General features: G+C 36.4%; 1 protein-coding gene across 1 annotated transcript in view; it reads right to left on the minus strand.

The window, feature by feature from the left end:
- Positions 1-15,434, minus strand: part of CCDC171 (coiled-coil domain containing 171) — a 145,570-nt gene that overhangs the window by 20,405 nt on the left and 109,731 nt on the right. The window lies entirely within an intron of this gene.

The raw sequence follows: 15,434 nt of genomic DNA on the forward strand, positions 1-15,434 counted from the left end.
CAATTAGAAAAAGGGTCTCTGAATATTCTGAGTGGAAAAAGACCCTTACAACCTGTTCAAAGATGTCTCATCTGTAATATGAGGACTGCATAAAAATTTTTTGGCTTAGGCTACATGTTGGTAAAGCTGAGAAACCAAAATTGGGAGTAAAAACAAAACAAAGTGGATGCTGTTTACAAACTACAGATCAACAAAGTAGCGATATTGAAGCTATGCTTTCTTTGTCCAGATTAATCTTTAAAAGGACTGAGAACACTTAAGCTTAGGACAGTTCTCCAGGGGACATTAAAACTAATTTTTTCTAACGTTCCTTCCATGTACTTTTGAATAACCAATCACTGCCTAGTCCTATACACCATTTCTAGAACCAGTAATTTTCAGGAGCACAGTGCTGTAGATGCTGTAAAACAGCTTTCGTGTGTATTACTGGCTCTAAATTTACAAGACTGAAAGACTCCAGTCTCCACAGGTATTTTATTTAAATGGAAAAATGGCTAATACTGACAAATTACATAACAATCTTAAAGAAATTGGAAACATGAAAAGAAGATAAATCTTTTTAAAAATTAATTTATGAAATTCAAAGGTTATTCAAACATCAGCTGTTCTCAATGAAGTTATAGTAAAAACATATGACAAGAAGTACATAGATTGGCATATGCAAATTAGCAAACCTCTCATCGATGTTTTAATGTATTTATTATACATTATAAAAATGGCCTTTTAAATTCCAAATTAAAAGAATGTAGATGTTGTCCTCCGTGTCTCACTATGGAGAACACAGTTAAAAATGAAATTATTTGGATTATGAGTTATAAGTGGTAGAGAATAAAAATTTCCATTTAAAGTTTTAGACTCCTCCAAAGTTACAAATAAAATACCAAGTTATTAAGAATCAGTTTCTTTATTTTTATGTCTATAACTTCAACTCAGGATCTTCTTGGGCCTGCTGTTATCACAGAACCACAGCTTGTCTTTGGAAGGAACAAAACTAGAGGAAGGAAACCCTATGTTGAAATGATGTTTATCAAGAGGTGTCAAAAAGACTTACATCCTGACAATATAAACATTGACTTTATAGCATCCGATGCAGCAGTCAGAATAACAAGACCATCTACTTTACAAAAAAAAACCAAAAAAGTACAAAAAAGTTGAAATTCACATTTGACTGTTTGGTTCTCCCTTTAGGAAATTCTTCAACTAAAAACAGTGTTAGCAGGTAGTAAAATACCCCAGGCCTACATATACAAAAGATAAAAAAGAACGAGAGAAGGAATAATGAACGGACTTCAGACAAATAAAAGATTAACTCTAGCACAGCAAACTGCTTACATGAGAATCTGAAAAGACTGAGAATTTCATTTATGGTACAGAATTTGGCTGGAGTTCTGCATACCTGTCATTAATGCCTTGCTTCAAACTGACATAAATAAGGTTCGTTATAAAATGAGTCCAGAAAACAAAATATACATCAATGAGTTTTTGTTTTCAGAAATAAGATTTCAGGATACTTATAGATTTAAGAGAGGTATGTTTGCAGAAGAAAGGATAAAATTAATTTCCCCCATACATTTTAGCATTTGAAAATCCATCTTGGTTGCCTTGAGCCATAGTCCAAAATGTCTAGTGGCATCAGTGGAGGATACAAATACAGCAGCTTCTCAGGCATCAGGAAAAAACCTCAAGGGAAACAGCATTCAGCAAAATTGCACTTTTGCAGCTGTTTGGCTCTTCTTTAATGATCTATTCTCCTTGTATTTCATTTCAACACTAAACATTTTGTTCAATTCCATTCAAGTGTGGCATGAACAATTTAAATGTGCCAAAAAGCAGGTCAGTTTTCTTACAACATTTTTCCCCAACAAAAGCTGACTCAGTGCCACACACAGTGCCCAATTCTATCCCCTTCACTTCAATAACAATTACTTTACCCTGTAGGTCTCAGAGGACAGCCCAAGGGAGTGAAGCTCTAAATAAAAATCTAGATTCTCTGCAAGAGGTAATGACATGACTTCCTACAAGAAAACTGAAAAGGGAGCATTGAACTTGACAGCAATGGAAGGGAAAGTGCTTCTACTGGAAACCACAGCAGATGGGCATAACAATAATTGCCATGAAAATTGTTACAAAGCGTAAGATTTTCAAAAATCATATCAATCTTTCAGAAAATGATAAATTAAGACAAATGTATTTGTAGCTATGATGAGGTAGAAAAGCATCTTTAGAATTTCATAGCAAAGGACCTACCTGCAGCCTTGACTACTCAGAAATATCTGTGGACCATGCAAGAAAATTACCATGTAACAAAATTAGGTTTTTTAGGCCAATAATGTTTACATGCAAAGACCATTCTCCCTGTCATTTGCACTAAGTCAAGCAAAGTTATATATAAAATGTAAAGGAGAATCAATCACTGCCCTGAAGAACTTCTAGTTTAAGCTACCGCTACGGAGAAAATGTTACCACTACACTGTACCTCTTCCCATCTTCTTACACAATTTTGGTAGAAAAAGAACATTTCAGTTTGTCAGGGAGGGAATTTTTCAAGCAAATGATTTTAGTGAGAAAGAAGTTTCAGGCTGGTACCCTTCCTACAACTTCTGTTGCAGTGTACATTCTAGGCAGGGATGAAACAAAGAGAGACAGATAGTCACTGAAAATACTATAAAGTCCACATTAAAGTGCCTCAACTGTGAGCATGAAAATCTGCTTAGTGTGAGCATAATATATTACCACTGATGAGAGGAACCAAACAGCAGCAGTCACTACAGAAAAGTCAGGATGTACTTTTATTATAAAATATGACAGTGCCCCATCACACGTTCAGTCTTAAGGAGAAAGAAGAGAGTAAAACTTCTCATCAAAATTCAGATGAAATGTCAAGTGAAAGTACAAGTTGTCTGAATCTTGATGATGTTGCTTTTGGCCTACTGAAGCGACATCTTGGAACCAGAAAAGATGTACAAAAGTTAAAGTACAGGATTCTGTTTTCCACAACCAAATTCATGGAAGTAAAATAAATTTTAAAAAGCATACTCTTTCCTATTTTCAGGAACTCTTACATATGAATAAGATATCCTATATAAGCAAAACAATTTTTATAAATAAATGCTACCTAAACACTAAAATCTATTGACTAGTTATAGGTGCATGTGTAGGAGAACAATATAAGGAGGGGAGAGAAGCAGGCATTAATCTATCAAGTTACTAAGTAGAAAAATCTGAAGCAACTTCAGATTGGAAGGTAAATGTGAAATCTGAAAAACTCTTCTGTTCTTTGAAATGCTGTCCACAAACTACCCAACCTAAGTAACTAACTCAACTATTTGCCAACATTGTAGCTTACTCAAAATTAAAACAGTTGTTTTTCATTGGTTTTAAAGAGTGCTCTGTTAACTAAGACCACTTTCAATTACTCTTAGCAAAGAAATAGGCTTTACTCATGAAAAAATACTTCGTTTTAACCACCATAGAAAAAGTCTGTTGCTGACTCCAAGAGAACATGATCAACCCACAAAATCTGGGCTCAGTATAGACATTTCCTTGAGTATTTTGACTAGAGCTATGAAGTGATATAGATTATTCCCTTATGGCCACAAGAAACAGCTTCTCAATTGTAAATTAAAACATTTTAAAATTGAAGTAGATAAAAGGTTTTGCATATGTGGAAATGTGTCCACTTTGTATTTTCCATGCAAAAAGCTGAGTGTAGTCTTTGCTCTAGCTGCCATTTACTAGGAGAGACAAAGACCCCTTCTGGTAGACTTAGTCAATATGACAACTGTGATTATGTAGCTCATACACAAACACTCATTACTGAGTCCTAATCTTTGTATAAGATTTTGGGCGAATGCTAAACTCCAATGAGGGCTAGGAAGTCCTAGGGGCTAGGAAACGGTGCAAAGTTTTGTGAAATAGCTACTTCATTAGTTTTGTGAAATAGCTACTTCATTTCCTTTGCTTTTCTTATGAATGCCTATGGCAGCACTGCATTTTAAGTCAGCATAGATATTTCATCCTACATAAAGCAACATTTTGTAGTTTTACAAGGAAATTCTAAGCTATGGATAGCAAATTAATTTTTTCATTTTGGCTTCTCACGAAGCTCCAGTTATATACATAGATTCATGATGCCAGCACAGGAAAAAGCACTAGTCTCTATCTCTGTAGAGAACATAATGATCAAGAAAAGCTGAATTGCATCCCTCGCACCTTTAATCTAATGTCCACTGCCACATATAGGATGGACAGGTGTCCTCACTTCATTCTGACTAAACTCAGATGTTAGTGATTAACTAGTTTGCTTCATACATGCTTAAACTTAATGAAATTTTTACTAAAAAATACCCCAACAACATGCAAACAGCTAGATTTTCAATCAGACTTGCTTTCAAGACCTAATTTATGATATAAAAAATGTTTTATTAGAAATTTCAGTAACAACAGCTCATGTTCCAAAATCTGAGGAGTCAAAGAAAATTTAAAGAACATGGTACACCTACTACTGATCCTCACAATGAGCATCTCTCTTTACAAAGCAAAAGCTGGAGAATATTGGTAATGCCTTACAAAATTGGCACCATCACTGAGCTTGACAACTTGCTATCCTTAAAGCTTAGTATTACATAAATAAAATATTTTCTTCTCAAAGTTTGCTTTTAACCATCATAATCTGAGGAATAAGATCAAATAAAATAATCCTCATCATCTCTGAATATCAAGTTCTAACAGTGGATGTACATCTGAATAAAACTCTCGTTGGGAAAACATGATTCTGTTTGTCTGCCTTTTTGGCATTTGTCATATAAAATGACAGATTAGCTCAACTCAGAAAGGTGTAAATCTCAACCAACATATGCTAAAAGTTGGTGGAAAAGTGAGACTGCACTATACTGAAGTCTGGCCTCTTCAGTGCAAGAGGTCAATAAGCTAAGTGAGAATGGTGTTCACTTGGAACAGCTTTAAAGTGTTGAGGAATACACCCAGCCCAAGTAGATCAGCTTGCAAACTGTAAATGGAGAGGCAGATGGAGCCCTGGGTAGGAGCCTGAGACAAGAGGCCGTGAACTGCCAAACTTTGGGATAACAAAGGGCATGAGAATTGGTGACAGCCAGTCAGGTGAATGGACACTGAGAGAGACGGCAGGAGCTGGAAATTGCCAACCTTCTGAATAACAAAAGACATGAAGACTGACGGTCAGCGAGGTGGATGCACACAGAGAGGGGGCAGGAGCCAAGGACTTGGGAGAACGAGCAGGATTTGTGTGCAGGGAGACTGTGAGTGTATAAAAGCCTAGGGGTTCCTTCACTGGGGGTCCTCCTTGGAGGTACCCAGCTTGAGTTGTTTCTGTTACAGTGCCAGGAATAAATGACTTTAGGGAATGAGACATCTGAGACGCTGCTAAGGGAAACACAGGGCCAAACCTGTAAGGAAACCTGATCTGACTGTGTGAGTGTGGTGTGTGGGGGTAGTCAAGTGCAGCACCCCACCCGTGGGCTCACTGAGCCACCCGCTGTGAAGGGGCTTCAGTCCCAACAGCGAAAGTATCTGGCATTGGGAGTGTGACTGCCAGAGAGTCGCATGAATGGTCAGACTGAGAAGTTTCCTTAACAAAAGAAGAACTAACTTTTCTGATGGCAGACCTCTGGTTGTCCTCATTCAGACTAAGAATTCAAAGATGTGTTGCTACCAGATGAGCTTTTTACATAATATTTTTGAAGACATTGATTTTTAGCTTTGTCTTCAGACAAGAGGGCACAGTCTTAAGCTGTGCCGGGGAGGTTTAGGTTGGATGCTAGGAAGAAATTTTTTAAGGGAGTAATAAGACATTGGAATGGGCTGCCCAGGGAAGTGGTGGATTCACCATCCCTGGAGGTTTTTAAGAAGAGACTGGACGTGGCACTTAGTGCCATGGTCTAGTAACCATGGCAGTGTTGGATTAAGGGTTGGACTTGATGATCTCAGAGGTCTTTTCCAACCCGGTTGATTCTATGATTCTATGAAATGCACCGTCTTTCCGTTAAATGGAAACTTAAAATGAGATTGCAGAATATGATTCAAATTATTAGGTTGGGAGCCTGGCAAGTAAGGAACAGGCTGTTATGGTCCATTTCCTTGGCCAGAGCCAAGAGTCAACAATTAGATCCAATTCCTTAGAAGCCTAAGATACAGAGTGACTTTCTGAATTTTAATGGAACTGGATGCTTATAGCAACAGTGAAAGGAGAAAACTTAGGAGGATAGGCACGGGTGAGATGAGTTTGCCTAGAAAGTATAAAGTATTTTTCATCAGTAAGATCAGATGTAAAACATCCCATATCATAGGCTATTGTAATGAGACTGAGAAAGCCCTTCCTAGTCTTTCTATTTTTACCAAATTTGGTAATGAATGCAAGCACTGCACTAGCATGTACTTGAGTGGTGTCCTTAATGGTGGATCAACAAAAGCAACTGGTTCTTATCCAAGAATCCCAGGCTACTCTAACTTACAAACACCCAAGAGGATAGCATTTTTTAAACAATTTCTTATGTTAATTGGTTAGTACTTCCTAATCCATTTTTCAGAGCTGGACTGCTACCTGCAGTTAGGTCATTTATGAGTAATTGTGCCTATGAATGTTTCTAACAGAGAAACCACTTCCACAACTTAAGAATTCTAGAAACTATAAATGATTTCTACTATTTCCATCTTCTTGTAGTTCAGAAATGAGGAAAGCAACCTGAAAAGAAACAATTTCTGATGGAGTATCCAAGAATGTGAGGTGACAATCAATGCTAACATATGACTAGTATAAATAAGGTAAACTGGGAATATTTATTACAATTAACAATATTAGTATTAAATGAAATAGTAGAAGCCATTTTCAAAATAAACATAGAAAATAGTTTTTCAGAAAGTGTGTAGTTAAGCTGCAAAAGTCATTTCTGCAAGTCATGTGAATATTTACCTTTACATGGGTTCAAAAAGCAACGGGACAATGAACGGGTGCTGAACACAAAAACACTACTTTTGTTTCAGAAGGTCCCTGAACAAAAATGGTGGAGGCTGGGAGAAATTCTGGAGACATTTTAGCCCAGTTTCTTATAATATTTTTGTTTATTATTATTTCCCCTGTCCAACCTGTTTTAAAGCAGGGGCAACCCGATTTGCTGCTATTCTTCATGCCCTATAGGCATTAAATGTTTACTCAGTCCCACAGACTATTTCCCAAAGGACTAAAATTTGAAGCAAGTCTCACGTGCAATAAATGCAGAACAAATCAAGCATCTAAGATAGTGACATTTGCTGAGGTACAGACAAACATCACATTTTGACATGTAGGAGACTCCGCTCAAAACCCAGTCCTGTCGTCTTTGCAAGCATGTGTAAAAACTTTTGAATTTAAACTTCAACTTGTAATCTTTAGCTTGCACAATATTAATCTAAAAAAAATATTCATTTAAGATTGGGAAACTGGATGGAGAGAAAGTCTGGCACTGTACACTGTGGCAATAACATGATACTTTGCTCTCTAATCTCTCCCTGTAGTATTTGTCAATTATTATACAATCAGAAAGAGGGGGACCCACCAGTTGGGGGCTGGTACTGGAAAAGAACACAAAATCTGCCTCTGAACAGAGAGAAACTAAAATATAGTCTTCAGGTATTAAATGGACATTTTAAGTTTGCCCCCTAGGGGGAATCAGTTACCGTTCCCTCCTGATCTTTTCTTTAGAACTGTACTTCTATCAAAAAAGATCATTATGTTGAAGCAATCCAAAGTAATTTAAGTTCTAACAAGGTTCCAGGAGGATAAACAATGTTGGTCCTTCCATGAATATTATTTTTTCAAAAGCCATGAAACATTCAATCTTTTGCAGGTAAACTTGCCCACATGCAGGCTGGGTATCCCTATTATTCAGGTTTACAAAACAGTTCCACATTCATGAAATTTCTATTAGTTACAGTACCTTCCAGACCCTCCATTTTCTCCTCACCCCCTAATTTCTTACCACCTTTTTGCTTCTAACAGGAAGAGACCAAAATGAGGGAAAAGACCATGATGAAGGGAGACTTTAAAACACCATAACAGAATTGGGTATGGCAATGGACAAATACTAATTTGAGTGCCCTACTTAAAGCATATTAGTCTTGGAACATCTATAGGAATAGACCATATGAAACCTAAGAATTTGTGCTTTTCACAGTCCAATATAATGTTGGTATTTGTGATCTTGGGATACTAGCAACATGTGTCACTAGACCAATCAATCAATTCAGTTATTGAAAAATCAAGACAACAGCTTCAAAACAGTTTGTTATGATTTCTGCGAAATAACAATGTAAAAAATAAAATTTGCAGGTAACAACATATATGAATTACAAGCCACAATTTACACAACTCTTCCTGCCAGCCACACTCCCTTAAAAACAAAACAAAACAAAACAAAACAAAACAAAACAAAAAACCCACACCAAAATAAATAATAAGGCCAAATTGGTAGAATTTGGTAAAAAACCAGGTTAACTTTTAATCCTTTCAAAGTTTGTCCTCTTCAAATTTCACTTCAGCAGTACACCACTTGGGATGCTATCCCTGTCTATTTCTTCAATATAGGACAATGTGGAAATAACAGAACAGCCTGGGGTTTTATGCCTAGTTTTATATTCTGAAAGATTTAGTGTTTTTCTTAATTCATTGCTATATTTTCTTCTAACTGCTGTCACTTATATTGTCTTGCAGAAGGGCAAATCAGGGTCAGTTTATGTAAGTGGCATCAATCTGAAAAATCTTCATCAGTCTTTATTTCAAGGCACTATGCAAAGAAAGCTGACATTAAGAGAGCCTTAACTGACAGTAAATGAAATCAATCAGCAAATCACTAAGCCATAATAAACTCTCTCAAGTTGTAGATAACCCTTCCTTTCTCAGGTCTTTAACTACAAGGACCACCAAATGCAATATCTGGGCAGAAATTTCTCTCAATTCCATTACAAAATTCTTGTACTAATATAGTGCAATATTTAATAATTTTTTCTTACTCTGTAAGCTACTGATAAGAATAACAAAGAGATAGACATGTTTTATCATAACGGACTACTAAGCAGTTAAGCAGAAAAAAATAAATAGAAGCTTCAGCACTTGACAGTTGGTTTTTTATTTTATGTATAATTAAGAATAGAAAATAGTCTGATTCTGTTTCTGCTACTTAAATATTTATGTAATAAAGTCTATTGCCTTCTTAATTGCTATTGCTCAGTATTTCTTCTCAGTTTCTGAAATTAAAAGAACCAGTCCAAACAAAAAAAAGGACTCCAGATAATTCCTAATCTTTCACAGTATTCACTTCATGAATTCAATTTTTAACCCACATTATTATCAACAGTTAAACACCTATGCTTCTGATTGGACTTGTCTGTGTTACAATGGTATAAACTGCACACAAAAAATACAGTCACATCAGTTATCTGGTAAAATTACTCCTTTTCTGAAGATACTGTGCACAGGTAAACCTGTGCAGTTCTGAAAGAAACGATTTCTAAAATTAGAAAATCTGTCTAACAAACAAGGTGTTGTGAAAACTATATTTTATATCTTCTGTGATTGAACGATGTTTTATTTTTGTAATTATAGCATTTAGGAGTCTGTCCTTATTCATTGAGGCAGTGTTGGGTACATATTGAGATCACCATGACTCTGGAGTAATTTTTCTCATGAAAGAATAGTGAAGAGAAAACAAGAAAGATGCTTCCTGCTATAAGATGCAACAACTTGGTAACCAGCTGGGAAAAAATTCCCAGGATTACAAGCAGAAGCAAAACTAAACAAATAAACTTAGTGAATTAAGATCGTATTTTACACAGTTCTTACAGAGCTTTCCTGCATATCAGCACAGATAATTCCTAAGAGATCACAAACACACAACAGACATAAATGTATGAAAAACTCTAAATGGACAAAGGCGGATAGCAACATGATTGCTTGACAGGGTCAAGAAAGAACATTTTCCATTAAGAAAGATTACAGGAAGGTTAAATGATTATATACTAACTTTGGCATTCAAGATAATCATCAGTACATCTTAGTGAAAAGTTTTTACAAAACTAATAGTGCTTACGAAAGGGGTTGGACAAGAGTTAGTAGTGTCACAGGCACAAAGAGACAGCTTTCAGTAATTGATTAGTTGGTGATTACAGATACTGACTTTGATATTTATGGTCCCGTAATGGGACCATTATCTGTAGTAATTTATTAGAATGAAGAAAGACAAGGGAAGAAACAAGAAGTGGAAAGGTGGCTGAGAAAGTGAGGAAAAGAGGTTAATAACAAGAGGGGGGAAATGAGGAAAGGAGAGAGAGCAACAAAAATCCCATAGAGAAGAGGGAGATAAAAACTGCTAACACAAATGCTCTGAAAAGGAAAGAAGTCGGGAACACAGTTAAGGCTCAGAAAGGAGAGTGGTGTGAAATTCAAATTACAGAAGGCAAATTTCCAACATCACTGGCATTTAAAAGATGTCTCATTTTTTTATGTTTTAAATAGTATTTTGCTAGTATACACTAATAGTATGTTTTAAAGTATTTATAGTTTAATTATGCTAAAATGGCTTCTAAATATTTAGCATCATGATACAGCTGCTATCTGGAGACAAAAGACATTCAAGGTGACTAAATTAGAATTCTTCATGTTATATCTCTTCAATCTGGTTATTCAGATTTTACTTAGTTGTTAATTATTGTTTCTTAAGTCCTGTACAAACTTTATTTTTGACAAAGTGAAGTCTGCAAAAGGTCAGGGTCGCAAGAGATGTCGCCTCACTTTAGTGAGTTTGAAACATCTACTTATTTATGAGTATTTCAGCTCAAAGTGGAAGTGTAAAGCAGCATTAGAGTAATAAAGAATCACTTTTCTCTTTGAACAGTATATTGAAAGGCAGGCTCGTAGTCACTTTAGAAGTAGCACATTTTGACACTAGCTAAGAAATTAGTCTTATCTAATTAGGATAGGAGAAGAAAAGAGTGTGAGGGCAGCCCAGTTGCTGTTGAAAGCTGCTGTAGCACTCCTGGAAAATGAAGACCCAGTTTTACCTGAAAAGAAACAGCAACTAATTCCAGAGGAGGCAGCATTCCGGCATCTATAACACAATGGATAGTTCCTTCTCTGGTGAAACAGTTTAAGCAAAAAGAAAACACTAGAAGCGTGTGCATGCTGCACTATCTTCAAGACTCTAAAATAGGTTTCTTCTTCTTTAGTATTAAGAGAAAAAAAAACATTTTTTTCTTTTACAGTCATGCCATTAAAAAAAGCAAATGGCTCTAAAACAGTAGTACAAGATTTAAAATACTAATAATCCAATTTTTAAGCAGTTACTCCATGATTAATTTTTCTTATTAAGTCCTCATATCAGAACTGATTTATGTTTGAAAGACATGCCCTATGCAGAGGATAAAATCTGATGACAGAATGATAATGTTACCTTTGAAATCACTTGCTTCCTCAATTTGGTAAGAACTTTTTTACTGACAAGCAAACTCAGGAATGAGAAAGTATCTATTATTTTGAAGAAAATTATCAGCAAAATTATGCATATCTTTCACCTTCTAATCAATTAAGCATAAATCTAAAATTAATAAACAAGTTAAAATAAATACAAATTAGGACGCTCCTAAAACTATATTTATGTTTGTCAAATTATTTACAAAAAGTGGACCTACAACACAATTAGTTAATGCATGACTAAATCATGCATGAATGCATAAACAGTAAGAACCTACTTCTTTGTAAATTTGTAACGATTATATGCTAACACTGAAGATATGTTAGTACTTGACTATATTACTCTATGTTATCACTACACTTTTCATTCCAAATTACCTCAAAACACCTAAGAAAAGCAAAGAAGTGCATATAAATCCCATGTGGACTTTCTAAACCTGCATGAACAGATGGATACATGCTGAAGACAGTGACAGAGGAAGCAAGATGGGGCAGGTGGGAGGGAGGGACAATGAGGACAGAAAGACTGATGTAGATCAAGCAAGACAGAGCAGGAAAGATGGGCACAGGGAGCAGAAGAGAGGGGCAGAGACTGAGAGAGACCCAGGTAGAGCAGCAGGCAGAGATTGACAGAAGGAAAGCACAAACATGTGTAGGGCAGAGACAGCAGATATGCAGGGAGAGGGAGAGCAAGAGCTTGTGCATCAATGTGAGCACAGCAACAAGCAAGTACTCAACCAGGAGAGCACGTGTCATGGAGAATCTGCAGGAAGGACATGGGGACAGGCAGCAGAGCACAACAGCATGTGGCAGAGAGAGATAAAAACAGAGGACATTGTTTCTTGAACACTTTCAGGTATGGTGACTCCACCACCTCCCTAGACTGTCCATTCCAGTGCTTAACCACCCTCTCTGATGTCCAGCCTGAAACTCCTCTAGCGTAGCTTGAAGCTTAGTCCTCTTGTGCTAGTTGCCTGGGAGAAAAGACCAAGCTCTGTCTTGCTGCAACCTCCTTTCAGGTATTTGTAGAGAGCAATAACGTGTCCCATGAGCTACCTTTTCTTCACTAAACACCCCTCAGCTTCCTCAGCTGCTTCTCATAGGACTCGTTCTCCAGACCCTTCACCAGCTCCGCTGCCCTTCTCTGGACACACTCTAGCACCTCAATGTCTTTCTTGTCATCAGGGGCCCAAAACTGAACACAGAATTTGAGGCATTGCTTCACCGGTGCCGACTACAGGGGGACAATCCCCTTCCCTAGTCCTGCTGGCCACACTGTTGCTGATATAAGCCAGGATGCCACTGGCCTTCTTGGCCACCTGGGTACACTGCTGGCTCACGTTTAGCATGAGCCTGCACCTCCAAGTCCCTTTCCAGTTTCCTTTGTGTGTTCAACTAGTAACTTGGAGTTATGTCTTCAGATATGTCGTATCATGTTCATAAATATTTAGAAGCTGTTTTAGCATAATTCAACTATAATTGCTTTAAAACATAACATTAACATATGTGTCTGAGGTATCTAAATTTGCTTCAAGAAGTTTCTTTCACAGCTGTTCTTACCCTTCTGTGTCTATATCTCCAAACAGAAGAAACCCACAGTGAGAATATACTGATGCTTAATTATTTATACATGAACGTTTAAATCTTGTATGATTTATTTCGGAGCTTTATTCATTGTTTTCAGGTAAAAACTCTTGGCATAAGTGTCAATTACATACTTGATGTAAAAGTATTTGAGATAATTCAGAATTAATCTTCTGAACCACTTTTTCTGTGAGTCAATAAACTCTTTCAGAAGGGAGAGTTAATATTAGTAAGTAACCTTATTCTCTTCCAAAGATGTAACACAATTGAATTTTCTATTTTAGAAAGAGCTGATAACCTTTATTGGTTAATTTAAATAGTCATCTGCCAAGCAAGACTACTACAATTAGCAATGCCATGTCATTTTAGTTGCTTTTTTAACCCTATATCCTGTATTCACTGAAGACTTCATATATGGTTCCACTTTTTGTCTCTTTTTGTAGGAACATTCAGGCATGGCCAGAACAATCCTGTGTTCCTGTGTTTCAGTTGCTTGAAAACAATACTATAATTTTCCACTTTCAAACTTAAATGAGCAACAAACAGTATTACTTTGTGACATAACATTTTTCACAGCAATTACATACAGGGTGACATGCTGCAAAGCTATAGCAATGAAATTTTACTCTTTGAGATATTCCACTTATCCATTTGAAGTGACATTTTCAAACTATTATAGTAATTCTCTTGCAGTGCTCAAGAATTTTAAAAATGCCTACAAATTAAGTCACACTTTCACTACTTGCATGGGGCTTTAGAAGATACTCAGTGCAAGGATATTCTTGTTGAATAACTTAATATTTCAACCTACTGCATAATTTTGCGATTCAAGAGCCATTATGAAAGGTGCAAGCTTTGGAGAAGATACATAGAACTTTGTGCATGAAACATTTCATTTCATTACCTAAAGGTCCAGAGTGTAAACTAAACTATTCAAAAGATGCACACCTTCTACATGGTTATTTCATTTGGGAATGACAGGGACTTTATTCGTGTGTTTGTTTGATCAGTCCTGTAAGTCTTCATGTTATTTGGAATGTTGGATGCATTTGCTAAAAACCAAGATATTTAATTAAGCATGCCACAAAAAAACCCCAAATCTCTGATAGCTTAGTTCACAGTCAGGCAACTTAGGTTCATCATGTCAACCTTCTTTGCACTTGTCTATTATAAAGAAAGTATATTTTTCACAAGAAACATTTACACGAAGACAACAACAATTTAAAAATTCTAAGACTTCCCATATTCCCAATGACAAAGAATATAGATCTCTAATGCTGCTGAGCCCATGAGGTAAATTAAGGATAGTGGATTTAATTCAAAACGTCCTTGAGAGCCACTTGCTTTCTGAAAAATCTGGAAGAAAGATAACCTATGAGGATGCATATGAACATACAAATGTTCTAACTGTTCTAACATATAAATGTACTAACCATTCACCTCATTCAGGATTAGACGATTGTCCATAATATAGTTTTACATACAGTGACATTAAAATCAATTATCTGATTCCCAGCTACAAAAGGCAAATTTCATAATAAAATCTCTATAATGTACTTAGAAACTTATCAAACAGGCACTGTGTAATCAGAGATAGGAAAGAAAGAGGGGGAGGAGGAGCAGGAGAGGGAGAGAGACAGGAGGAGGGACAGAAGAGGAAGGAAAAGAAGGAAAAGGGAAAAGGAGAAAGGGAAGGAGAAAAGGAACTTCACAGTGATATGGACTGAACATTCGGTATTGTTTGCGTAGGCACAGAGTAACCAAGTGTAACTGAAGCTGTCAGGCAAACAAAAAGTAGGTTTACAACACTGCACCACCAACGAGCTATCCAGCACATACACTGCTATGTGTTATCTATACCACAAGCACTCTGTACAAAGCGCAACTTTTTATATTTCTGTTTCTCTTCATCTTCTTAAGAAGAAAGAATAAATAGGCTGTCTTGCAAACACTTCTGTCATCATTGCAAGGTCAAAAAAGAATAGAAGTTGGGATGGGACAAAAAAAAAAAAAGCAACAGCTATCACTGAACAGCTATCACTGAATAGAAAAGTAGCATCTAAAAGCTGATGATTTCCATGACAGCTTCTTTGAAAAGACGCCACCTGTGGAACTTTTAGCACAGTTTTAAAAGTGATCATCACTACGCTGGGGAAGCATTTGCAACATACCCTTTGTTAGAGACATACAGCTGTGCCAACTAAAGTTCATGGGAATCTGAAGGTGTTACATATTATTGCTTCATTAGAGAAACACATAATTTAAATCTTTGTCATATTAAAATGCACGTATGCAAGAGGGCAACAATGAGAAATTTCCAAGTTAGAATCTGTCTTTCTTGAATGTTTAATTTTGTAAAGCTATTCCTGTCATT

The sequence above is a fragment of the Manacus vitellinus genome, unplaced genomic scaffold (genome assembly GCF_001715985.3).
Source record: "Manacus vitellinus isolate BGI_N305 unplaced genomic scaffold, ASM171598v3 scaffold_18_pilon, whole genome shotgun sequence".
Lineage (NCBI taxonomy): Eukaryota > Metazoa > Chordata > Aves > Passeriformes > Pipridae > Manacus > Manacus vitellinus.